The sequence below is a fragment of the Dromaius novaehollandiae genome, chromosome 13 (genome assembly GCF_036370855.1).
Source record: "Dromaius novaehollandiae isolate bDroNov1 chromosome 13, bDroNov1.hap1, whole genome shotgun sequence".
Taxonomy (NCBI): domain Eukaryota; kingdom Metazoa; phylum Chordata; class Aves; order Casuariiformes; family Dromaiidae; genus Dromaius; species Dromaius novaehollandiae.
This window is the reverse complement of record NC_088110.1, coordinates 18,977,774-19,005,449: the sequence shown is the minus strand read 5'-3', so window position 1 is coordinate 19,005,449 and position 27,676 is coordinate 18,977,774. Positions and strand designations below refer to the sequence as shown.

The 27,676-nt window shown below is 42.8% G+C and overlaps 1 long non-coding RNA gene across 1 annotated transcript in view; it reads left to right on the top strand.

Annotated features, from left to right (window-relative positions):
- LOC112987615 (uncharacterized) overlaps positions 1 to 27,676 on the top strand; it is a 701,714-nt gene that overhangs the window by 551,756 nt on the left and 122,282 nt on the right. The window contains exon 8 of the long non-coding RNA XR_010391477.1: positions 18,704 to 18,866. This is a non-coding gene — a long non-coding RNA (uncharacterized LOC112987615). The remainder of the gene's footprint in view (positions 1 to 18,703; positions 18,867 to 27,676) is intronic.

Below are 27,676 nucleotides of genomic sequence, written 5' to 3'. Positions count from 1 at the left end.
ATAAGATTTCTTCTGGATTCTTTTTTTTCCAGCATCAGACTGTTTGAAATAAACTTTTCTTCACATTTTACGTGAAGAGCTTGCTAGCACTTTATTGTCATTTGTAAACTGATGAAACATCGATCATTTACCAGTCCATAATGTCTGTGCCTGTGCTTCTTTATATCAACACAACAATATGTAATAAATAAATAAAAGATACCATTTTGGCTTTGATTTTAAGCATCCAAGGAATATACTACTATTCAGTAGTGAGATGATTTCCAGCTATTTGGAACTGAGCAGAAATATCATACCACATCACTAAACATCCGTGGTTTATATAAAATATAGATTTCCTTTAAGTGCTTTACTTAAGTCTTTGGTAAGTTGTATTTACGTTATTATTGTTTATGTTCCGAGAAGTCAGTAGGAGGACAGCATTGCTGCAGTTTATGTGGTTTCATGATTCACACTTGATGAAGTAGCTATCAAATGAGGGAACAGGAACCACTGACAAGTTTATAGCCATGCTGTACCATAGGACACATGACAAGAACACAGCAGCACAGGCAGGACTCTGTGGTTTCTGAATCGGTGTTTTATTTTCCTAAACATGTTTGTTGTTCAGATTTGCTAAAATCAGCCCACCCAAAAAGGCATAATTTTCACTGGAAGATGTTTGGGTTTTTTCTTTTTTGCCATGGCTTGAATATATTAATCTGGTTAAATATCACCACCTCACAGCTAATAGCATTCAAGATTTGCAAGGTTCAGCGTTTTGCAGAGACTTCAGTCGAATCCTCAGTAGAGTGCAACCAATCCTACTAAATTAAAGTGCAAGCAGAAGAAAAGGAGACAGTAAAAAGTAATGATCGTGAATGCAGTGAGAGGCAAGTGTGTGGTTCTTGCGATGATGTAATTGGGCAGATCCAGATTACCAAGGCTTTGACTTTGACCTTCCTGATACAAATGTTCCCTTGCGAAGTCATGCAGTCGTTGTGTTCTGTTAGCTTTGTACATATTTCAAGAAAGTACTTTGTAACCTAAAGGGGGAAAAATTAATGTGGTGAACGTGGTCGCAACAGATAGGTGACGCTGGCATGGCAACAATCCTTATGTGCAATGAATTTCCTGGTTCAAAGTTGGTTTTGCCTATCAGAACTGCTTCTTCTATTTATTCTACATATCTGGTAAAAGTAACCTTGACTAGGGAAAAGGGATGTTACCTTGTTTAAGGCACCAGTTGGGGTACCTGGACACTGTTGTTGGGTCTGTGTTGACCTGTGTGTTAATGATGAGTCTTGTGTTTCTGTTTCTCCATCTGTCCAAGGTAGATAGAAACCAGCTGTGCTGGTTAGTGGTGGATATGGTGGTAGATGATGATTTTATAGAAATGGCTGCAGTGACTCTCTTGTGGTCATCTCTCATGTATCTGTGGGCTATTTAACATGATCGGCTGATGTTTCTCACCCTTTTTTGATGTCTTGATTGGGCAGTGCTGGGCTGTAGAAGACTTTTAGCCTGTTCAGCGGTGCTGTTGTATAAAATATTTATTCCTCTGCATATTCCCAAAACTCAGTAGGTTTTTAAGCCATGAAGGGATATCTGGAGCTCAAGTCTGACACACATTCAGTGTATGCTGTAAATTCCTATTTGCACGTAAGTGCCATTTTGAGCCTCTCCAGGGAGGACACAGGGTGTTTCTTAAAATTCCCCTTTCTGAAAACATGCCTAGATATATTTGTGACATTTCATAAGGCTGATGCAAAGATGCCAGGAAATTAACTTTAATCAGATGAAATCCAAGGTGCTCTGAAGTCCAGCTTTTCTGCCAGCTTTACTGAGTTTTATAGATCAGGTCACCTTAGAAACCTCATGTAGTTCAGATCAGAGCAAAGACGAGTGTTGATGGACAGGGCTGGGGTTTGTTCCTGAACCACAAAACTATCAAGAAAGTCCACTGCAGGAAGAAGACCCCTTGTCTCCTGTTAGTATGAACAAGAAAGGAGAAGACAAATTAATATCAGGGTAACTAAGAAAGAGAGGTCTAGAACATGCGCTGCTTTACCTCTTAATGTGTCCAACTGGGGGCTTGTAGGTAGCACCAACAGGAAGGGCAGAGTGACTATTAAAGGCCAGCCAGAGATGAGCCTTATGCTGAGCCGTGGGAAGGGGAAGGAGAACGTTTGCTGTCTGTCTTTTGTTGCAGCATTTGAGCCAAAGAGGCAGGTAGGTCATTCAGCTCTTTTGCCAGAGCAGAAACTGGAGGGATGTGAAAGCTAGCCAGTTCTTGAAAACATCTTCCCTTCAGCTCTTCCCAACAAGATTCATCAATGTGTTAATTATTGCTGGGATGCTTAGGGATTAGTCTGAGGAGGGAGTTTTATCTTGAACTGACTTCACAGGGCTTGGACTGTCCTAACTTCGTGTCAGGAGCACTATGCAGAACTGAAGTGAACCATGATTATTTCAGTATTTTTCAGCTTTCCCATTTGGTATCTCCCTCTACGTCTTTGAGGTTTTTTCCCCCACTCTGTATAGAGCAAAACTTAAATACATATTTTTCTAAGCAATTGCTGTCTAAATTTTCCTTAAGCTAAACCATGTGTTTTGTTGGAAACTTTAGATGTTTATCTGTTTTTGAGTTCTTTCTTTCCCTTTTATACTTTTACCCTCTCCTTAGGGAACAACAAAGCAAAACAGAAATGTCTCATCAAGACAATGTTAGAAGGACAAGAGATAAAACAGGGTTATAGTTGCTCTTGGAAAAGTTTAAGACCCCTGCTTGCAAACCTCTCTCTCTGTGGATGCTGACAGGCAAATGCAGAGCCATGCACGTGAGCTCCGCAGGGAGCACTACACTGACGCTGCGCTTTCTGGCTCCTCTAAGGAAGGTGGGCAAACTCGATGTAGACGGCAGCAGAAGTACTTTGCCTGCTCTAAAAGGGTTAGAGCACTTATAATCTCCTTTAACAAGATGCTTGCCTTTCTGCCACTGGAAAGAGAGAGCCCTGTTCACATCCTGATGGCTGTGGATTTGGCACCTTCCAAGAGCCCTTTATAACTTCTGTTTTTCATAATCGAATACATTAAGTTAGAAAAAGGTGGCATATATAATATACAAGAGACCAAGAATAGAGAACAGGTGATATTTTCAGATTGGATTTCTTATTTTCAGACACACAATAACTTTGTGGGAGTTGTCAGGAAAACCGTCTGGGCGAACCATTCGGAGACGAGGCTTTCCCAGGAGGACAGTGTCAGGTCTCCGCTACTGGAAAGGACTTGCCCCTCCGTGGAAGGGCATGTGAAATGAAATCAGAAGTGAAATCCACTCTGTCTCTCACCAGCAAGTATGTTGGGGGAAGTCAGCCCTCGCAAGCTAATCCTGTCTTGGACTGTTCCCTTTTGTCTGAGGTCTCTTATGCTCTAAAAGCAGCATTACAGCTCTGTCCTTTTATTAGCTTGATATTCATCCTGAGATCCTAAACCATGGCAGGTGATGAACATAAAAGATTTCTGTCTAATCGAGTGGCTGTTCCATCCTATGCCTGTTAATTAAGTTTAAACAGCTTCTGCACGCACCATATTCTTGGTTCTTCAGAAAATTCTTGTATCTGGGTTTCCTGCGGCATCCCTGGCGTTTTTGAGAATTGCTGTGTGAGAAATGTCCCAGAGGCGAAAGAGAGATAGGGCATCCCATCCGGAGGTGATCATAAAACCACAGGCTTGTCCAAAAGTCCTTGGCATGGAGGATAATATGGTTCCCTGGTTTAAAAGATGAATAAAATCATCACGGTGGTTCCTAACAGGAGGTTGGGGCCTGTTTCCAACCAGATCTTGGGAACAACTCTCTTCAGCGTTGATGGGAGCTAGGCTGGACTACGGAGGTCACTCGCTGAATTTAGAGAAGGAAAAAAAAGAAAAGGGGGGGGGGAGGGAAGGGGGGGGGGGGGAAAAAGGCAAGGGAGAAAAGCTCCAAAGAGGGTCTGGAGGGGTCAGTGAAGAGGAAAATGGAAAATCTCGGACTTTTCAGGTTCCAGCAGGCAGGGTGTCCCCAACTCGGAGGAGCCTTCCTGCCCCCTGAAGTTTTCCTGCAGCATTTAAATGCGGTGTAAAAGCTGCAGCGACTGCGGCTGGAGCGTTACGGAGGAACAGGTCTGCAAAGCGGGGAGGCTGCGGGCGCCCCTGCAGCAGCCCGCTGCCCGGTCCCACCAGCGGGGAAGCCGGTTGCGATGATCAAGGCTGGGCGTGTGTCCTGCCAGGCAGCGAGTGCCGTCTGCGAGACTCTTTCAAGCAGGCACACAGGCACTTCCAGATCCAAATAACCACAAACTCCAGAGACACTGTTGCGACAACACAAAATGAGACCTAAATTTAGACCCAGGCTAAACAGGTGATGCTTAGTCCAGTGGCGTTTTGCTGGGTGGCACTGTGCCGAAATACTGTAAGTTAATATAGGAGAAGCATGCAGCTCACTCGTGGTGTAGCTTTCGTGGGGATTATTAGGGAGGATATTAATTTAAGGAGCTTGGGACTTGATCCAGGGATGTAACTTAGGAGCAGTGCACAGAACGAGCGGGACCGGAGCGTGGCGGGAGGAAAGGGAGAGGGCCAGCCCCTCGGCTGCTGCGTGCAGCGGCGAGAAGCAATGACCAGCTGTTCAGGCCGTGCAACATCTCCTGCTTCCTAAACCTGTGTTGGGGTAGGCCTTGAAATGATAGTTCTCTTACACCAGATAATCCTGTGGTTTGGGAGACAGAAACTTCGCTCTGCTCTGGAAGTGAGAAATATGAGGGTGAAACCGAATTTCCCTGCAACAAAGAAAGGGTTTGGGGGAGGAAGGATAAATTAGTCTCCCTCCACTGAAGCAAGTCATGCTTTATGCTGTCTGAGAGACGGGCTTGTGAAGGGATAAAGTGACGGGAGTATTACCACGCTGCCTTCAGCTGCTCTAAAAGAGAGATTTGGTTTGTTGGAAATTCAAGGTGGCATATAGGAGTGTTTATGTGAACAAGGAAAAGAAAAACGCATTCTCCAATATCCAGACTGTGCCTGCATGCCAGGGGGTTGCAGCAGGCTTGTCTGTAGCTGGAGATTGGCTTAGCTTAATTTTCCTTGCACCAAATTTTAATTGAGTGCATCCCACCCAAAGAAATACCTGTTTTTATTCTCCCTCACTTCCCCTAGTTCAGTGTTAAGTGTCATGACACATTGCAAGAAATGTATTTTTTTAACTAGTCTGTCTGCAAAGGGCTGTGTCCAAGATAACAGCGCAAGCAATATGCAGGGCATAAAAACGCTGTGGCCACTGAAGCTGGCGGGATAATCTATACCCCGGCCCACAGAGACGCATGTGTATAGGGGGAGGGAGAGGAAGAAGGGAAGAGGAGCAAAAGGCTTGAAACTCTGCTCAGACGTGAGAACAGGCTGTGCAGTGCTCTGTGAAGCTCTCTGCATCTGTATTTTCTTTTATGCACTGTAATGAGTAATGTATTTGTAATGGATTATTTCATTGCCCAGAGGAGAGCCGGACCCTTCTCGTCTGAGCCTCGCCTTAGCGTAGCCCCGGGAAGCCGGGGCAGGGGAGCACCGTGCTGCCTGTCCCCGGTGGGTGCCCGCGGGAACGAGCCCGCCGGAGGCGAGGGCCGGGCGGCACAGCGCACTGCCGGGAAATCGGGCAGGGGAGAGGATTCATCCCGCTGCTGAGCAGGTCGCCCCTGCAAAATTAGTGCATCGGCCCTTGTGTGGGTCCCCAGTATGTTGTCTCAGCTGCGTGGTGGCGTGATGCTACACCTTGCGTGGAGCTTGGGCAGGGAAGAAAGGCACATTTGGAGGTTGAAATCAGGCCCTTTGGAGTGAAACAGTGCAGAGTTAACTATAGCACTTCCAATGCTATTGGATTAAATTAGACTCCCTTGCACTCTGCTGAAATGTATATGCATTTACTACTAAATTCTTATGTATCTTTTACACCTCTTTTTCCCATTGATTTGGATGTCCTGATAAATATTTATTTCATCCAATTAAATTTCAGTAGCATATTTGGTTGTCTGAAATAAAATCTTCATTATTATTTACATATTCTTATTTATTTGCATATCCTTATTTACATATGCAGCTTTAGTATTTATGAACACATACAACTTTTAAAGTATAGCAAAGGCAAAACCTTTGGAATGGTACTTAAATGCAAGTGTTTACCCCCCTGATATCTGCTAGAGAAGGTATAGGATAGAAACTTATGCTCATAGACTGACACTTTCAGGAGAATATATATTTCTAATGTCTTATTACTATTCTGTTTTCTTTTTTTTTTTTTGTGACGAGTTTAAAATACAGGAGAAAGGCATGTGGAAAAAATGTGAATTCTGCATCTGATCTACATCTATGTGATGAATATCTAAGAATCAAGCAATTTATTAGGAGTTTTCAGACTAAGGTTCTGATAGCATATGACTTGTAGGGAACAGTGATTTACAATTCCCTGTGAAAGCTTTTCTGGGCTGAAAAACTAATAGATGATGTTGCTATTTAAGTGCTAAAAGAATGTTTTTCAGCCCTCAAAGGTTAGGATCAAATAAAAAGTTACATTCCCTGGAACACACAAGAGAGAGGTTATATTCTGACCTGATGTGTCCCTGTTATTTATCTGTTTGAATTCATTGAAAAATAAATGTTTTCTCCACTAGGGAAATATTTTATTTTAGTATGAAGAGTCATTGAGCACACATGTCTGGCTTGGAACAAAATTAGCTGTGATATTAAACCCATGTTCAGAGGTATATTGGCAGACGTTCCTGTGGAGTCCAAAAAACGCTCATTACTCTTCTTTGATTCTACAGAGCTGACAGAGGTTTGTCTCGTTAATACCCGCAGAGCTCTCCGGTGGATGAGAGAGATGGATTTAATGCCTTAGAGATGTGACAATTCCCTAAGGACTTTTGGAGCCTGTCTTGATATGGGGATCTTCCAAGTACAATTTATGAATTCTGGTTGAAGTTATGAAGTTGCTGTTATGAAAAATTGTAGCATCTTGGGTTGCCTCAGATGGTGAATCCATCATTTTCTCCCAAGGTGTCTCACATGTGCTCACCAGCATAATGACTGTGGAGCGTTGCTTGACTTAATGAGTGGCTTCTGAACTATGGAGGTTGGCTGGCGTCAGGAGAACCGATTTTCTCCGATTGGGAGAGGGGAAGAAACTTGGTAATTTCCCAGAGAGAAGCAAGGCAATTAAACAGTCTTTGATGAAGAAGTCATGAAAGAACAGGAGACACAGAAATAGCTTTTTCCTCTGAGGAGGAAAAAGAAAAAGATTTCTTAAGTGAAAAAGCCAGCATAATGGCAGGACCCAGACTAGGCCAGGGAAAGTTGGCAAGTTGGCTGAAAAACTATTTCTGAAAAGAAGCCATGAAGCAGAAAAAAAAGAAAGGCTCGTCAGCTAATGAACTCAGATTCCAGTCCAAAGACTTTTCCAAAGTGCTGAGGAACCCAAGAGAAGGAAATAAATATTAGCATCATTATTTTTGTTTATATATTGTCCTACTTTGAGATAAGTGACAGGGATTTTTTGGACACACATGCAGATATGCAAAGGATACTCGTGTCTAGAGCCTGCAGCTTCTAATATTAAAATCATCTGGTTGCAGATGATCCCTCTGGTCAATCACCATGAGCAGATGAAGCTTTGCTTGCTTTCCCAGCAGTGAGATTTTATGTTCTTTCTTCAGTGCTGGTGTAAAGGTGACTACTTTGCCGGTGTATCTAACTTCTTGGAAATAGCGAGGAGCTCTTAACTGGGAGAGGCCAGTGGAGCATGTTTTGGTTGGCTTGGCTTGAAGCCCCTTGGTGCAGATTCTTTCTGATCATTTGAAGTCTGGGTTGAGCTGTGACTTTTACATCTGAAGTAGAAGAGCTTCCTCATGTTTTTGAGGTGTTTGGATTATGTATCATTCTGCATTGGATCATTTAACACTGACTATCTAGATTTGCATTGTTTGGAGGTGAACTTTTCCCAAATTCAAAACCTCTAGAGAAGTGGGGGAGGTGAGGGGAGAAGAGGATCAGGGATGAGGAAAGGCGTCAGATACAGTGTTTGTTCTGTCTTGGACTCCATCCCAGTTCTTCTTCCCTTGTACTGTTGATATCTTGTCCAAATATTTTAAATGAAGCAGCTCTTACTTTCCCTGAGTGAACAGTGCAATGACTGCTGCTTCACTCCTTGCAAGTTCTCAATCGCATTCTGCTTTGCTCCTCAGCATTATGGTCCAGATGGCAATTTTCACAGGTTTAATTTACATTTTGTAAAGCAATAAAGGGCCAAAGCCTCCTTTCCCTCCTCTCTGTTCCTGCTTGTCCCCAAACATGCAGACTGGAAAAGCTCCAGCGGGAAACTTGGGGTGCCGGGCCTGGGCGCGTGTCCCCGGGAAACAGAGGATGTAAATGGTGGAAAGCAGGGATGAACATGATGTGATGCAGAGTACATATCGGTGTTTCTTTCCTCTCTCTACCAGATACTGCTTTAAAATTAGGTGGGATACATTGATTTGAGAAAGGCAGGAGTGGGAGGCAGGGGAGGACGAAGAGACTGCTGCTTGGTCGCTTATAGAGCTGTTTACTGGCCACTATTATTTTTGTCCTTGCTGAGAAATTCATACATTGTATTTGCCTCTTGTATACGGTGCTCAACAAGTATCTCTTTGTCAGCCTCGCAAAGGGCAATAAACTCTCTGTTCCAAATAAGCCTCAGTAACTGCTGGACGTTATGACTAATTGTAATGCAGCATATATCCTTGAGGACTATAAACCTATATTAAAAGACAATGGTTGAGAGCAAAGCTATTGAATTGCGATAGTACTCATGTAACCCCACGGGGGCTCGACAGACAACAAGGAGGCCATTGATGCAAGCTCTTGTACAGCAAGCCGCAGAGCCGGAGAGTCATCCAAGCCAGTATGGTGTGTGGATGGCCACAGAGCTCCGTTTAATGCTGCTTTTGTTCTGCTCTTGCTTAGAGGCAGGCAGCACGCACCCCGACAGCGGGGTTGGGCTGGCTGGTTCGCGGGGGAGAGAGCAACGGGGCAAACGGGAAAGCTAAGGCAACGGTGGCCCCCTCGCCTTCCCTTGTGGTGGGCCAGCGCCTCCAAACTCTATCCTGGTCCCAGGGTAAATCCTGTACTGCCAGTGAAGGAAAATAGACCATTGTCTCTTTTTTTATTATTTTTCTCCCTAAAAGACTGAGCAATGCTGAAGTTTCTCTTGCTGTCTTTCTCTCTCTTTTTTTTAATGCCCTAAGTTTCTGGCACTGATGTTTCTGACACTGTACTGGTTTTCTGAAATGACTCAATGATCTCAGCTCAATTTTCAGTTAGTAAGTTAAAACGTATCCGGTCAGGTTTTAAGAAGCATGGTCACTGAGGGCAAAATTGCGTCAAAGGTTGGGAGGGGTTTCAGGGTGAAAACCCTAGTGCTGCCTCTCGGCTCCTGGGATGGCTGTGTCTTGGGTTTGGCTGCATCTCGATACCCCAAAATTATATTAGTCACTAAATTAGTTGTACTTATTCTCTGGTGTGATGCATTTACTTGGGCTGTAACCTCCGTCTGCATGTGCACAGTGCTGGTTTTATGGTGAGACCACTCTGAGATGCAGCTGAACCTTGAACTTACATGTTTTCTTTCTGTTTCTGCTCCAGTCTGAAGAGCGAGAGCATCCTGCAACTTGCAGGTGCCTTTTGCTAGCCCTGCGGCTCAGGGGGTTTTGTCCCTTTGGCTGCATGCTGTCCTGCTGTGGGGACCTGCTGTATTTTGCTGAAGTATTTCTGCTTCTCCTTTGATCCTCTCTTCTCTGAGCCCTTTCTATAAATAAGCCCATGCCGATGGCCTCTTCGTGGCCCCGAAGCGGGGCAGTTTCTCCTGCGGTGACACATTTAAAAAGTGCTTTTTAATGGGGTAAGATGCCTGCGTTCTTGTGTGATTGCAGGGAGGTGCCAGGCAGAGCTTCTCGAGAGACTGCTCGTATCTCTTGTAAAAGAGCATCCCATGTGTGAAAACCACCTCACTGAAAACAGCTCTCAAAAGTTTGGGATTTATCTTTATTTCATTCCAGACAGAGTGATCCTGGGGGTTGTTTTTATTACTGGTGATCTATAACCAGTCCCTGTCTGTTAACACGTTTCAAGCAGGTGAGATGCATATGCGCCGTTGCGCCGGCAGTACTGATAATCCTGGATTTTGCCCCATCAGAAGAAATCGGCTGGGGTGGGAATGCAACTACACAAGTTCTGTTTGTGAATATACTGATAGCTTTGATTTTCAGGCCGTTACACGCTTGCGCTTCGGAGTGTTTGGTGAACTCTCTCCAACTGTGTAAATACAATTGCGCTTTGAAGGGTGGGTACCCATCGCCATAGGACAGATAAATGCACTTCTTCAAGTTCACCTGTTTGAGCCCGGTTTAGGACCCAGCCTTTCTCGCTCTTTGCTTGTGCCTTTTCCCTATTGCCAGATGCCTCACGCTGACTTTTCGGCACACTGTTCTTTTCGACTTCCCCCACCCCTGGTCTTATTCCTTCTTGCATGTGATGCTTCTTGCCAGGTCCCAGTTTTGCAGCGGTGTCTGCTTGGCACCTCCATCTGCTTTTGTCCTGTGGAGGAATCGGCTCTAAAGAAATACCCTGAGTGGGAGCTATACTTTCAATGGAGCCGGTATTTTACTCGGCGAATTAGCCCCAGAAGAATGAATGGGACAATTGGCATGCTTTAAACTAGGCACGCTGAAGTCCTTCGTTAAATCAGGCCTAATCTGCCCGTTGAACTTGCCCTGAGTTACCAGAAACTTTGCAGTCCAAAAAACTGCAATTTAGACTCACTATGTGAAAACCCAGGTCTGTTGTGGGCAATGTCAAAGCTGTCTGTGACCTCTGTGCAACCAGGACACCACGCTTAACGGTGAAGCCCCCGGGCAAATACTCAAACAACCCAAAACTTTCACTCGGAAATCTTGTATGGAATGAACCCTGTCTTGTATTGGGAGATTGGGCTTTAGAAGAGTTAACTTAAAAATTTTAAAACAGTAATTTCATATGAATCTCACTGCCTTCTTTTTTCCTGATTAAATAATTTTGTTTCTTTTTCAACTGGCTTCAAAAAAAGAATGGGGGGGGGGGGGGTGGAAAAGCCTTCTACTTGTTAAATTAGCCTAAAGCAAACAAACTAAAACTTCTTGATGTTGTCCACTGTAATTCATTATTCTGGTGCAGTACTCCTTTCTTTTTCTTTTTTTCCCCTTTCCATTGCCTGAATAATGTTCTTTGAAGACTACATCATCAATAAACCACTCTGGTGAGGTTTAGAGGGCCTAGAATAATGAATAACAATTAGGGGCATTTAAAAGGTAATATTTTTTCCTGCAATTTGGGAATTGATTTATGAAGTTGGGGATCCTCCAATTTCATCAAATAAATGGCTTCTTAAACCAATTCTTTTTACCGTCATGGTAACACCTTTAGATCTGGCACAGTTAGTGTGCTTTCTTGCCAACTTATTGTTTTTGATACAAATGAAGCATTTCTCAACTTGCACAATTAACGAATGCGTCTCTATTTTCTGCAAACCAGTTAAACTAGCACAATGTCAGTTTTAGAAATAATTTTATTATTTCCAATATTAAAATGGTGGAAATGCTTCTTTGTGACACTAAATTACACAACGGTTTGAAAGGAAGGCCTGAGGAGTGCACCCCTCTAATGGAGCAGGGTAGTTAGTTTAGATAAGTGAGTAAAAGGTCCAAGTCCTGCTTAGCAGCTCTGGGGAACAGCTCATATGCCAAAAGCAGCCAGTGAAATCAATAAGCAGATGTGTAAAAGCCACACAACAAACTGGAGAATGTGGACTGAGACATAGGATTTTCATAATAGTCCAAGTGGCAAAGAAGTGCCAATGTGCTTCAAAATCACTTTTGATTAATCCCAGCCTATATGTTCACTGAATCTCATGATGTCTAACCAACTTTCTTCTCCAATTCGGTCCCAGCAAGCTTTCTCATTCCCCTTTAAACAACATGTCTTGGGGACATTTCCCATATCTTGCTGGTGGGTCTCCTAACAGAATTAAGCTATAGTAATTTACACTCTGCTGTTATACCTCTGAGGCACGAACACATGGATGAGAAGATGCTGAGGCAATAATCTTTTTGCACAGATTGGTAACCCTCTTTGGAAGAGCAAGCCAGAGTAACTTTAAAACTTTCTGGAGGCTCTAGGTGCAACAAAGCCCAAAGGCAGCAGTGTGTAAAAATTTTGACAGGTATGAGAATTTCCTTATCAGTTTCCTAGCAAACTAATATTTAATGCAGCCAAAACATACTGCTACTAGTACATTGTAAATAATATTTAGAAAATGGCCACTGACTTGCAAATAGAATCTGTTCTTTCTACAGACTTTTCTGCTGTCGTGGAGGTCGGTGTATTGAACTGTAGGACTTGTACTCAGCATCGTGGCTCTGAAGTTCTTCCGCAGGTGGTTTCTGAGTCTAGGCAGGGTATCTGTGATACAGAAGAGCTGGTGGATCAGCGGGAGAAATGCAAACGCAGCAGTGTGAAGCCTCTGGGTCTCCAGAGGCCCTTTACCCTGTTCTGTGACAATCCTGCGTATCCAAAAAGGGACCAGGAGTTCTGCCTAGCCTTTTTGAGGATTTAGGAAAACCTAAACCGGGCTGAACTGAGGGCAGTGGCTCCTACTTCCCTGCTCAGTAGGGTACAAGGAACCACTCCCAGAAAACTTGGTGTAAGCATGAAAGCAGGACAAAGAATAATTCTTTTTCCAGGCAGGACTTTGTCAGTATGTCTCAGAGAAAGCTGGAGGCAAGTTGGGAGATGCCCAGCAGGACAGAGATGTGCAGAATTGCTAAGCCACGTTTTTCAGTGTGGTACTAGATATGTGGTCTGGAGAGTAAATAACTCCTTGCTGGCTCAGACTGCTTTCATGCAATCAAGTGTGTTTTCAGAAAGAAGAAAAAGAGTCAGTTTATATTAAAAAAAAAAATAATAATAATAATAAAAAAAAAGTTAGTCCTTTTAATTTAGGAGGTCTTTCAAAACTCTGTCACATAGAAAAAGTGTATGGATATCACAGTAGTTATGAATCAACAACTTTTATGAGGCTTAAATATGAAAAACAATTTATTTTTGCTACTTGTAAAGGAGGCAGTTTGCAATGCAAAAGGTTTGTTGTCCCCACTGCAGTTCTACAGGCTGGATATATGTCACTGCTTTTCACGCAATCAGCCTGGAGCTGCTAAACCCTAATTCACCCAGCGGACAGCAGCCGTAGTGCCAGGGAGGGATTGCCTGCTTGGAGGTCCCAGAAGAGTGTGCATCGCCGCAGCGCTGTGCAGTTTTTTGTTCTTTGCTCTTGCAATTTCAGCAGGAAAGTAAAAGTAATTAGAAAGCTCCATTTGCCACCAATGCTGCTAGCTTGGAAGTGACCTACTAAGCTGCAAACCATTTTTCTCCTCTTCTTTCTTCTCCACCCCACTCACAAGCTTTATCTAGTGTCTGATCATCTCTAATGTGGTGCTGTTTGGAGCTGAGCTGCTGCAGCTCATGCACATTCCTGTTGTGTTTAGAAACTGTTGATAAAAGATCTTGAAATATTTATGTTGGACATCTCTAGGTATGTCAATACTGCCATATCTTTGCTGTTGCCAAATTCCGTCTCTTTTTATTATTTTGATATATGGTGGGTTATTGTAGAGCACTTGCTTCTGTACTCCTTCAAATGCTTGAGTTATTCCATAGTTCCTCTCCGAGAGTCATTCGGTGCAGCTGCAACATTACTCATGGTTATCCCTTAACCTAATTAGTTCGGTTTATTTACTCTGTGAGAAGGGAAATGCAGGATAAAGAGAGTATTGTGATACAGCCCGTGCTGAAAGCTGTGCAGCAGAGATGGGTCAAGAGAGTTTTCCATGAATCTGGTTTTAGAGGTCTTTGCTACCGGAGGCGGGGGGGGGGTGTTTTGGTTTCTGCGCTTCAGGGGATCGTCAAACCATCTAGCTGATATAAATAGAGCCACTTGGAGAGACAGAAAAAGATGAACTAGCTGACTCAATGTTTGAATGATTGGCCAACATAATGAAAGTTTTGCAATCCTTTGTAAACAGCAGTAATATGATAGCAAGGGAACACTAGGGGATCCATTAGATTTGCATACTAATAATCCATCACAGTGATGAAATTAATTCAGTGGCATCTTATTGCATACTCCATGTGATGCAGTAGTGGTGGAAATGCATCTGAAGTATGGATTCCTCAGAATTTCAGGGAACTTCTATGTAGTAGGTGTAGAAAATAGTTGTATATAAAGATGATGCTAAAACACTGTAAAAGCAGGGGGAAAGTCTATCCTAAAGAGAAATAATTGTTTTTAATGCAAAACATAAGAGTTTCTAACTGAAAAGATTGGAAGTTGTTTAAATACCCATTTTTGGTACCTAAGTATTGATTTAGCTGTCCAAACATACACAGCTCCCCCAGTCAGACTCTGGTTGATTAGAATGACACAAATTTTTTCTAGCTATAATTACAGCATTTGTTTATTTTGAGGTAGATTTAATGTGCCGTATAATTAACTAGTGCATAGAATTAAGCTATAAAGCATACTACTATCTTCCAGGCTTTTTTCAGGGCTATAGGAGAATGTCACATATGGCACTCATTGTTGATAACTTACCTAATGAAATGATACCATCACACAGAGGCTGTTTCTCAGTATCCATTCCTACTGATAAGAAGTTATCTGTCTTGATATTGATTTGACATCTATCTGCTCCGTATGTGACTTTGGAAACTAATGACTGAGGTTGTACTGAATATTCGGAGATAAATTTTTAGATGAGCAGAGAGCCAGCCTTCCTATTTCTCGGCAGCTTTTTTTTCTGCCTGCTAATGAACCGTGGGGGCAAGCATTAGCTCTGAGACAGCTTTTCATGATTGAAGATCAGATCATCTAAGGGCTAATATTTGTGCTTGCAATGTATTGTATAGGGAGAAGCTGGGAGTGTAAATATTGCTGGTATTCAGGCAAAATGAAGGGCAGTTTTCTTAAAATGTCAGACTCAAAATACTATTTCTTTCCCTAAATTATAGCTTGATCTCAGCCGAACAACTCAATGAGCTGAAAAATATGAGGGAAGTGTGTTGCTGTCATTGACCACACCGCTGGGGATTTGGAGCAGTTAAGAAGGAAGAACTGACCTGATTTTGCAGGACTAGCAGACCACTTTATACATGTAAATGCCAAAACAGCAGTGGAAGAAAAACAGAGCATCTAGGACCAGGATAGGGTGCAAATGGAGCTGGGACAGGGGAAAATATTGTGATCTGGTTGTCACACGTGTGCTTGCCAACTTTACTGGGACGGTGCTACCAGCTCCAAAGAGGGGGACAGAAGAGATGTGGTAGGGCATAAGCCAGGCTGCCTGGCCACACGCTTGCCCATCGGGAGCCAAAACACAGGATTCACGTTGCAGATGCTGTGCACAGGAAGGGGCTCAGTTTGTGTGATAGATCCCTGGGCTCGTTAGGAATTTGGTTGCGTTGCTTCCTCCGACTTTGCCTGAAGTGAGTTAGGAGAGCATCAGAAGCCTGCTGAAGTAGGTAGGGTGACAGCTGGTACTTATGCTCCTCACGAGCAGTCGGGTCTCGAAGCTGTCAAACAATCCGGGACATCTTTGATTTGTGTTTGGCACGTGTCAGGACACAAGTCTCTCATAAGGCAAAGCTTTAAGGAAAACACAAGTAATGTGAACCCTCCTCAGCGTGATTTTATCACATGTATTTATATTGCCTAAGAGCAGGCTCTGAAAGAGAATGAGTGAAAGAAATCCTACAGAGGACAATACAGAATGAACAGGATCCTGATTTAAGCAAACTGTACTCTGGAGAAGCCTACCTAAAAGCCTGTGAAGACCAGCCTCCAGGTTCAGGTAGTTGAGTGACGTTATGCCTGTGCTAGCAAGTCATGTGGCACGGCAGGAGCCGGCTGTTGTTCCTATTTCTCTGTTCCTGTATAGAGCAAAATACTCACGGCTGAGTACCAGATGTCCTCAAGCCTCATCGAGTGGGGATTTTACTCTGGTCTGGCTGTAGCCTGATCCTGTGCCCCCTGCCCTGTAGGGATTGCAACGCTTCAGGTGCATCCCTGGAGCACATCATCTGGTTTTGCTGCATGCAAAGGGCTCGTGTGCCCTAGGACCTCTCCGTGCTATGAGTCGCAGCGTGGTGAGCGAGGACCGCTGGGAGATGCACTTTGAGAGTGCCCTCCTGAGGACACGTTCCTTTGGGTTCATAAGCAGTATCAACAAAATCTCGAGGGGTGAATGGGTGACGAATGTTTGCATCAGCTTTGACAGGGTTGGTGCCACATGAGAAAGTTCTGTTTTTCAGTGCTCTCGTTAGCTCTTTAACCTTTCTGAACTGCTTTTGCCCAGGCTGCTGCATGCTGCATTCTTTCCGCAGTCCATTGCATTTTGTTTCTGTATTACACCATTTTTTAGTGTTTCCATATTTATGAATTCATCCATCTACAATAACAATTACAGTTGGAATGTTTACTTTGCCTGATAACATTTACAGTTCATCTACTGGGCAAATACTTGTTATTCTTTGCTTATTTTTTTAATCTATATTATTAGAAGAGCTTTTATAAAATTTAATTCATTCCTCCCAAATATGTTCCATTTCACACAATTGGCAGGAACAAGAAAACAAATCAGAACAAAACAAAGCAGCCCCGTCTTCCCCAAAAAAAGACGAGGGAAGGGAATCGGGAAAGGTAGCACGCTGCCGAGGGTAAAGCCAAGGTCTAGCGTGCCACGTTGGTTTTTATCGGGGGTTTATAAGAGTGGGCGCAGTCAGAGCTGGGCAGCTCTCTTGCTGGCGAGAAAGGAGAGGACGGTTTGGGCTGGCCGGAGGGAGATGCTTTCCCAGTGTGCAGAAAGTCCCCAGCACAAGCCGTGCGGCGGGTGTCACCGGCCGCCAGCGTGACGATGGGAATTGTCAGGAAACACCTGCCTCGGGAGGAAGCCGGGGGCCTCTCGGAGCGTGGATGCAGTTGTCCTAACTGTGCGAATGTGTCGGGCAGAGAAAATCCTGCCCTGTGCGAGGAGGTGGGAAAGTCCTTCAGCTGAACAGCATTTTAAGTTCAGACAGTTTTATGTATTTGTTCCCTGGTGTTAGATCAATCGAGGTACTTTCCCATGTGTCAAGAGTGAATATTTGGGGGGGGGAGAAACTCATAGGGAGGAGCCTGAGACCTGTATGCTTGAACACTGGAAAGTTTGCTCAGTAACTTGGAAGTGGAATTTGAATGATAGGGAAGAGCAAGACCTGAATGCTCATTTTCCCCGAAAGGTTGGCACCCAGATGACCAGATAGGTGGTAACAGGTGAGTAACCTAAGAGGTTCTGCATTAAACTTGTACAGAACAGGAAGAGAAGTGAGGAAAACCTCTTTCAAAAAAAAAAAAAGAAAGTTAAAGAATGCAGAATGCAGATAAGAGGGTGTAAAAATAAGATAAGGAAAGTAAAGGTGGAGAACAAAAGGGAGGATTGCCAAGAGGTTAAAATAACAGCGAAGCCTTCCAAGTGCTCGCAGAATCAAAGGGTGAGCCCAGAAGCCACCAGCGCTCTGCGAGCTGCTGCGTAAGCGCGGGCTGCCGAGAGGGGAGATGGGTGCTTCCATGGGTGCCTGGTGGATGTGGGCCCTCACCAAAGTGTTAGCACTGACACCTGCCCTCCAAATTTCTTGAATTCTGTTTTTTTTTTTTTTATTATTATTTTGCTACCTGTCATGGTCTGTCCATGCTGTTGCAAATGGAGGAAATTGGCCCCAATGTGTAAAAGCAGGTATATGAACGCGTTGTAGATGGTCATAAAGCGCTACTGATCAGATGTGTACATGGAGCAGGGCAGCATCGCTGGTGCGAGAGTCAGCCCGGTCTCTGAGGCGTGATGTTTGTCACTGGGCATTCGGCGTTGCACGAATTCACGCCTGCTGTTGCAGATCCGGGCTGGCATCCCCGCACCGCGTTTCACCGTGCTCGCGGAGATGTGACCCAGAGCAAACAGCGTCGGGTCGCGACATCGGGCTGACTCTGTGGTTGTATGTCATGGTGGCTTCAACAAGGAAGAAATAAACCACATGGAGAAAAAAGCAAAGAGAAAGGAAGGTGTGACACGGGAAGGGTGAGGAGATGCTGCAGAGAAGAAAGGCCGGCAGGCATAAGCCCAGGCTGAGTGCGAGGGTACTGCGGAGAGAGGATTGGGGCAGCCCCCCATTGGCATGGGGCAGCAGAAGAGCAGGGCTTGCTGCAGCAATGTCTGTAAGTGTCCAAAGCAGTTGGAGTTGGCCTTGTAATGGGAACATCAGCTACAAGAATAATCTGTGAATGTGCCACTTTTTTCTTGAGTCATGGATTAAAGGCTTCACTTCCCTATTTTTACTTTTCTCCTCTTCTATTTTGCTGTGATAATTTCTGGTGATTTATATTTGGATTGCTTGTGTGTGGAAGTGAATAACGAAACAAAATGGGAAACAATTCTCTTTTTCCATTGCGTGTTGACAGGGCCGCGAGGTAGGCGTGGAATGGGCTCCCTCATTTTCTTTCTCATAGTTGTTCCTTTCATACTAAAAGGACTTTTCCTACTTCTCTGTTTAGGAGCATAATCCAGAGACAGTTCATATGAAGGTCCGTGAGCAAGGCAAATCGTCTCCCTCCTGTCCTGCGTGAGTGAAGACACTTAACCTGCTCTCTCTGCAATGTCGTGTCTATGCTGGTGGGCATTGCCGTGATCCATGTGGTTTTCATCACTGCCAGGAAGGTAAATCCATTGTGTTTTTACCATGCTGATTAATAACAAGAATCATGCTTTAAGTGTGCACCTGTGTAAACTATTTTTATGAGACAAAAAGGCTACCTGGTCTCTTGTGGGATCATTTATATGATGGAAATGAGAAATATGGTATTGTTTTGAGGGGACCATAATTCCTCAAGTACAATAGGCATGTCTGAGTTGTATTTTGGAAAGACTGTCGCGATCAGCATGGTGTCAGCTCCGTGTCTGTAAAGAACAAGAGCCAATAATGCAAGGCCCAATTTGTTCTGGCAAGTAGCAACCAGGGTCAAAGGGACCGGCGGGGAGAGGAGTAAGTTGAAGGATTTACCAAATGGCAAAGCACCCAGTACCTCAGAGTTTCTTTCTGAAAGTGCAATTTTAGCCTTTGAGGTGCTGGAGGTGGTAAACTGAAGGCTAAAACAACAGAGCAAATGAGGTGGCCGCGCAGCTGGCAGTGATGCTAGTTACGCGCTGGTAGAGAAGTGTTGCCTCTCGTTGAGCTGGTGGATGGGGGTGCTGGAGGAAGGCTAGTAAGAAAGGACTTTTGTCTTCTGCGTTTGTGCCCTTTTTTCTTTGTTGGTTTTTTTAGTTTTGTTTTTGGAGGATTTCTGTTGCTGTTCGAGCTTCTTTGTTCGTTCATAAATTATACCCATTGAGGGTCAATTTTTAACAACTTTAGGGTTTTCTGCCCAAACAGCGTTGGCCTTCCTGTCTGTCGTTGCTTTACAGCTATATTCCTTTGTACCAACCCTGAATTCAAACTGCACTCGCCCTTGCAACAGTTATTTCATTACCATCACTCTTCTGGCAGAAAAACAGTGAAAAATCTCCTTTGGTGAAAATGCGGTGGTTTTTAACAGGACTTCAAAACAGGGTTTCAAAATGGTGGTGGAGGACTGTGGACAGAAGAGTTTGTTTCAAGTGATTCCAGTGATAGTATTACCGAATATATATGACTGATTTAATTTTTTTAAGAATTACAAAACTGTGAAGTTGTGATGAAAGGCTTGATGGCTTTATGAATAAGTGCTAGTTGATGCTATTTAAGTAGGATTCAATTAAATCTTCATAAAATGAACGGAGTGAAAAAGCTTGACGTGAACTGAGGCCCAGGAAGGCAAGTTGCCATATATGAAGTATTTCATGGAAATCAGATTACTTTTCATAGCTGCAAAAATGTGCTTAGCTTAAACATATTGGGCCAAATTCTGTTCTCATTTAGGCATGTGTAATATGGAACTGAGTACAATATTTGGGTAAATCTATTTCAAATAATTAGTTGATAGTCTTGGAGGGAAAAGAAGCCATTGCTAATTTAAATATTGGCATATTCTGTTTTTCAAACAGATGTTCAGACTCTTACATTTTGGCATCCCAAGATGAAAAGATAGTAGGAATTGCACAAGAGGGCTTTCATAGAGACTGTCAAAGGAAATGAGAAAACTCTTGGGCCAAAATTCAGACAAGTTCTATACATAGTTTTCCACAATTTTCTGATCCTGAGAGCTGTGGGGGAATCCCACTGACTTTAGAAATTCCCTTCTGCATCACCATTTGGGTTTTTTTAGGGTCCCAGTCCTGCAAAGTGTTGTCCTGGCTCTGTGGGGATGGATGGCAAAATTCCTTTGACATAAGCAAAGTTAAACTATTCACTATTATGTTTTCAAGTGACTTGTACAGAAACTTTTCTTCTAAGCTAGTTCAAACCCTTGTTATTTTACCAAAAAGTGTCCTGCATTGCATGTCTTAATTTAAAATCGGAAGCAATTTTTTACCTTGATACGGTTCTGTAGCTTTCAAATATACAGTAAAGTGGATGTGGTGTTATAAGAAGATGGATCCTTGCTAACTGGTTCACTTAAAAACAAAACTAAAATCTTCCTTTTCTTTTTTCTTTAAACCAGTGGGTATCTGTGTTCTGTGCTTGCTCTCAACACTTTTTAATACAATAAAAACCCTGAAATAGAGGAGCCTGAAAGTTATCTCACACTACTGAATTTGCTTATAAAACTGCATTGCTATTTACTGGGAAAACAATCTCCCTTGTTGCTTTTAGAGTTACTAACGTTATTCTGTTTCCCTCTACAAAAATCCTTACTGTTAGGAAAACATACATTGAGCTTCACGGGACACTGAGATGCAATAATGTTAAGCGATTTGTCCAAGTAGAGTGCCAAAAGACTGGCAGAACCAGGAATACAATTCATATCTCCTGCTCTTAATCCAGCCTCATAGACAATCTTCGCTGTTTCATGTGGACTGAAAATAACATTATATACTGAACAGAACCACTGCTGCTTAAAATAGTGCTTTAATTCTCCTTTCCCCAGTTGTAGAGTGGTACCATCACACTGATGTTAGCAAAATGACTTCTGATTTACTGCAGAGTAGGAGAGAAAAAAGACCCGTAGGTTAAAAAATCCATTCATATCAATTAAAGGCTTTTACGCTATCAGGCACATTACCAGTATGTAGTAGTAACGGAAAATGAAATCTCACTGCTGTTCTCTCTGCCAGTGGAAATTCATATTCAAATCTCTATTTATACAATGTCTTGACTTAAGGTATCTCCAGCACTGGCTTTCTCTGCAGCCTCCCAGCGAACGCATGTTTTTCCTCTAAGTATGGTGTAAAAAGAAGTGAATATAGTAAAGGTAGGGGATGTGCAGGGTGGTTAATTGCACGGCTTGAGATTGTCTGATGTGGCTTCCCTTTGCTTCCTCTCTGTTGATCAGAAATCTGTTTTACCTGCCAGAAGGAGCCCTGGTAACATCCCTGAGTGCTTTGGAGAGTCCATGAGCTCAAAGTAGCTCCAAACAGTTTCTGTCGCCTGGACTTTTTATCATATCATCCACCTGTGTATGTAGACTAGAATACCTTCAATACCTAAGTTGCCTCCTTTTGCGCTACAGTACTTGACTTTTCCCCTCGGAGTGAAGGTGGAAACTAAGGCATATGCTTTATGTGCTCTTCCTAACACCTCTATTTCTGGAGTGTTTTATGGATTGCAAATGTGGTGAGGGTTGTGGTCATATAAAATAGTTAGTCTACCTGAAGTCAAGGTAGCTAAGATTAAGTCAAAGTGTTGGGCTCCTGATCTTTCATTCCCTCTTCTAGTTAGAGAGTATCATCTTTTCTTTGCTAGATTTTTAGGGGACCTCTGCATTTCAAAGTTTTTTGTTTTGGGTTGAATTTTTTTTGTCAGTTCTCCCTTGAAAAAGACTTCTGTGTGACTTTACATAAGATTTTAAAGCAGATACTGAAAACTTCACTTGACCTGCTGAGGTGAACTACACAAGGGTTGGACTCTCATTGCTGATCCTGCCAAGTTCACTCTGCATTATCTGGGGCTGTGGACAACACACAAGAACAGACAATTTATAATTAATGTAAATTTGAGGATGGGTTTATCTCCTATAAGAAAAGCTGGTCTCTGCTCTGTGGCCAAGTCCATTTTTAGTAATAGAAATACTGCCAGTTTGGCAGCCCAGCATTGCACCAATTAATTCATGTTGACTTCCCCGAATCACTTGTGTCCAATCAAAATTTAAAAGCTAAAACGTCAATATTTAATTTCAGCATTCTCACTTGAAAGGACTTTTTCTTCAGTCTTTATACGCAAAGTAATTCAAAAACCTTTGTTTCAGATCTAGACAATATTTTTTTCTGCAGGTTTGCAGAATTGGCAGACATCTTAAAATAAATAAATAAAAAACCCACCAAACCCACCCAGCTACTTGCATATTCACAACTGGATAAAGCTCTTGGATTTGCAAGCTTCATAGCGCTGACCCCAGCAGCAATTAGAGTAGTTCAGGTTGTGGATGCTGGCCATGGAGCGGTTTAGCAGAGCTCGCTGGTGTGCTTAATGTCCTCTGTGATGCAAGTGTAAGAATAGATTGCAGTGACTCAGAGCAGCTGGAGACTTCCTCATAGTTGGGGGAGTTCTCAGATACGCACTTGTGGCTATACTCCATCCCCTTCACACGGCTCAGCCAGCGTGAAAGGGCAGCTAACTGGGAAAAAAAGTCTGGCTCAGGGTTGGTTTGGAGAAGAACTCTTGAGAGTCAGTCCATGCTTATATGAAGTTAATCTGAACCATCCTCATTTTTTGGACTTGTAAATCAGAGCAGTAAATTGTTCACGAACAGGTTTCTTTGTAAGATCTCCAGGACTTATTACTTCTTGGTGGGATGGAAATAGCGTGAAAAAACTGCTTTCTTTAGGTATTTTGGCACTCCTCTATCTTGTTTTAGAGAATATAATGGATAGAATTTAAGGGAATTTTTCTGATTTGCAGAGGGTTCCGAATTCCTCTTATGTTTTGGGCAATGGCTTGGGGAAATGGTATTTGCTTCTGAACAGTTTTCACCCCCTGCCCCCATGCTGCCTTTCTTTGTAAAGAGGTTGTGAGTGTGGAGCATATGTTCATAGGTGGGTATTTGGTAGGCACAGTATCTAAATGTACAACTCCAGCACTTCAGACTGCTGCTGTTACCCAACAAGAGTGAAGATGCTCTTGCTCAGGATCAGACTGTTCCATAACGAAGTTCTCCAGCGGTCTAAGCCGGAGACACATTAGTCAGTACAATGCTAAAGGCCTCAGCACAGATAGGAGAGAAACTATATCAAGGCAAATGCGAAGCGTAAAGAGCGTCCCTCTCTTTCGTAGCCTCGATCACGTTCTCCTCTTTTCTATAGACTCTTGGCTACCTGATTCCATCTAGTGCTGAGCCTCTGCCAGGTCTCTGCTTCCCTGTGAGTGACAGTTCAGTGATTTGCTGTCTCTGCAGTTTTAGGACCCCATGAGTTCTTGGGTGCGCGCTGCCGAATACTCAGAACTAAGTAACTTGTTGGCACAATGGTGTCTTGTGCTGTTACTTCACCTGCCAACTTTTCCCTAGCACAGGCATATTCTCTCTCTCGTTCCATTAATGCACAAAACAAGACTTTTAGAAGCTGCCAAGAGTCCCTTATAGGACTGAAGGACTTGGATGTTGCACAGCATCCTCTCCAGCTGCCCGAGATCAACTGTAACCTTACTGTATTTCCCTACCTTGATGAAAGGCAGCCCACAAGATTAAAATAACAGGCTGCAAAAGCAAATACGGTATTATACCACATTAATCCCTCTGACACAGCATTCATCTAAATGCCACAAAGGCTGTGATACTCCTGTACAGGCATGTGATTCATTTACTACTATTTGCCATACTTATCCTGCTCAGAATTAGAAAGGATTAAATGAAACTTGGTGGTCCATGCACTTAAAAGAAGCAGTAGAAAAAATTTTGAAATAAGTGGTCTGCATCACCATTATTAGGCATTTTCCCATGATCACCATTTTTAACAACAATTTATTGCAATAAATGTTTGTTAGTAGCTGTTTGTCATCAAATGTTAAATATGCCTTTGATTTTCTGTGATTTATCTTGATGTTTTGAAAGAATGGCCATGTGGTTGGCTGTGTACTACAAATTGATGGCTGTAAAAATTGTCAATTACCTCCCTTAGTGATGTACGTTGCTATTCAATAGAACTAATGGAGCTTGTTCGTAATGAAGACGTTTGGGTCAAATTTGAATCACCATTGTTTCTGATGTAATCTTGGAGTAATCCCACTGAAGTCAAGGATTTATGCTAGCCCACTTTCATTTTAGCTCATAAACAAATTTATGCAGTGCATCTTTCTCAGAACTTGCCTTTTTCTTCTCTGACACTGTTAAAATCACTTTTATAGCTGAAATGGCATGTAAGAAGCAGGAGACTCTAAGCTGAATATAGTATATTTTGTTCAAGAGCCAGGTAGATCAGAGGACTTGAAATAAGACAAAAATGAATTCTTTTGTCATAATCACTATGTACTTAGACATATTAAAACAGGTCAAAGTAGATATTCAGAAATGGAGATTAAAAATAGGTTAAGACCAAATTTCTCATTTCACTTACTAATTTTGTAGTTGAGATACAAGTTTCTGAAGTACAACTCTGAGAAGGTTTGGGGACTAAATCAAAACCTGTAGTCAGGTGAGAATAGTCTCCCTGAGCCACTTTTCCCATCTAAAATATTGTATGTAAACTCCACTCTCTGTAAAAGAGTGAATGTATTATAATATTTGCTGTTTGGGGGGGGGGGGAAATCAATTGTGTTCAAAAGGGGAAGGAAGAATTTGATCTGTTTCCCATCTTCTCTCCACTTAGAGGTGATGACTGTAGTATCACTGATTCCTCTCTGGTACCTCTTGAAACTGTAGTGGTCACTGCAGCTAAAGGCAGGAGTGGTCTCATTGTCCACTGTTATTCCTAAAAAGTCACTTGCACCTAGGCAAAATGGTATTAAATGCTTCCCAGGACAGTAGCAACTCAGGTCCAGGCTGCTGAGGACAGAAACAATATATTTCACTTTTTACCTAGAGAATAATTACTCAGTGCAGAGATTAGTTTTGCAGAAGTCTATACACAACAGTTTCAGAAATCACAGTAGAAATGTCTGGGATGCAACTGGAGAAGAGGAAAGAGCAACCGTTAGCTATTAAAGTCATAAAATAACTCGCTTAAAGGTGGCCACCTGGAATAGGTGAAATAGCTTTATCAAGTCCCAGTTCAGCAAGGTACACTCTGTGGTGGGATGGTTCAGAAGAACTGCCCAGAGGCAGCGTGCCGAGCGTTTAAAAAGTGCTGCATCCATGTGTATTGCTGTGGAACTTGAAGGTCTCTGGAAACTCTGGGTCCTGCGCGAAGAGATAGTCCTTTCTTCAAATTAGGGTGTAGATTTGGGCAGCCAAGTTTCCAGATCTATGAGGCACACCAAAAAATGGTGCTATATATTCTGTTCCATAAGAAAAATTGTCTCCTAAAAGAGTGCAAAATTTGTAAAGGGTCAGATAAATCAAAGTAGCTTTTCAATAGGGCCATATTGTCCCGAACTTTTGCTGCTTAGTAAAATTTTATGTATGTTTGTGATCAGAGAGTCACCAGTATCATTAATTTTAAGTCATGCCTTGTAGTGACCTTAATAAAAATGTTAAGATCATATAACATCATATTTATTCAGCCTTCTATTTAGCAACATCTCAGTCCTAGGAATAAAGTTACAGCAGTAATGTATCTTAGGAAGAGATGCAAGGATCGCCTTTTCACAGAGTATTGGCAAAAATCACATGTTCAGTACTGAATATATCGTTGACAAATATTTGTCCCCTCCCGGGCTGCAATATGCCCATGAGAGATTGAGGGAGAAGAGTTAACTGAGCACAGATGAGAATTGCAGACCTTCTATATTATACACTTTTAAAACTTTTCGCTACAAATTTGGTGATGTTAAAAGTTATTTAAAATTATCTTTAGTGTAAAATTTAAACATATCCATAAATGTGTTGATCCAGATTCCTGTGCTAAAACTGGGACTTGAGCATGAACACTTATGTAACTGTTCAAAGGAGGAACTGGGAATACATGGCTCTCCTTCCCCCACTAGCCCAGTGCGGAGTCACCACTCCTGCAGTAGCGTTAGTTGGTGGGAAAGACCAGCAGGTCGTCAGCTCTTCTGTTCTCAGTACAACAGTTAAATCCTGGAAGTGTTTCAGTGGGAGAAAATGGACTGTGTCAGCTGCTGCTTGTCTCTTGGAAAAAGAAATCCAGCAGCAGCCTGTGCCTTGCTGCTGTCTGCCCTCTGCCTTGTGCAAGTCAGGTAGGCTTTGTCCCTTGCGGAGGCTTGATCCTGAACGGTGATCTTGCCAGCCCTCTGGATGAGAGCTGCTCCAACAGTAATCTTGTCTGTCTTAAAGATACTATGCAGACTGAGGAAAGGCATGAGCATCTGGCCCTAAATTAGCAGTATTAGTGAATTGAGCATTTTTGCTCAATTGCAATCAATGCTGATTGAGCATTTTTTGGATGCAGACAAGGGGTCTTCTAGACCCTGGGCTCTTCTAAGCATTACAACCTAGCGAAGCACAGCCCTAGTGCTGCTGCTGCACGGGTGCTCCCGGAGGGACAGAGGAGTCTGTGCAGATTAGAGGCTTGCGAAGGTACTCTGTCCAGTTAAATTTGGCAAAGGTGTACTGCCTCAAGAAAGTAGCGTTACAAAGCCTTGCACATAAACATCCAAGGTTTTTTTAATAACTCTGTTTCTTAACTAATTAATAATACTGTTAGTCTTGATCGTGCTGCCTGTGTTAGGATAATAAGCATAAACTGACTTAGGTATCATTGGGATTGCTCTTGTGCATAAATGATTCACCAACCTGCGGATCTGTTGCTCAGTTTATATGATAATTAATATGCCTTTTATTTCTCAATACTGGCATCTCTGTATTGTTTTAAGAATCAGACCTTATTGATTAAGAAAAAGAAAGCTTAGAAGAGGAGCAGAGAAGCCCTGTAAAATCGGAAGCCAGGCATAATTAGTTTGCACAGGTTTTGTTGTTAGAGTTTTAGGTATCAAATCAATAGAGTAACATTAATAATTAAGGACTTGGATAAATATACCAAGTCCTACATTAGAGCTTTGAGCTTTAAAATGCTCACATAAAAGGTTTTTCTTAAGCTCTAAATGTTTTAAAGTGCTATAATGTGACTTCTCAGCTACAGATACTGTTAAGAAATACTGGGCTACTGTACCAGGGAGAGATTTAGATATCTCCAGACTGGGGAGTACCTACTGTATGTGCAGGGATAGAGCAGGTGTTGCTTTTAGATGGTGTGTCTTTCCTTAGTTGCAATCAGGGAAAAATGGGAAATGGCAGACATAACTAACAGCAGAAAACAGCAGAGTTGGGAATGTTTTTAGATTG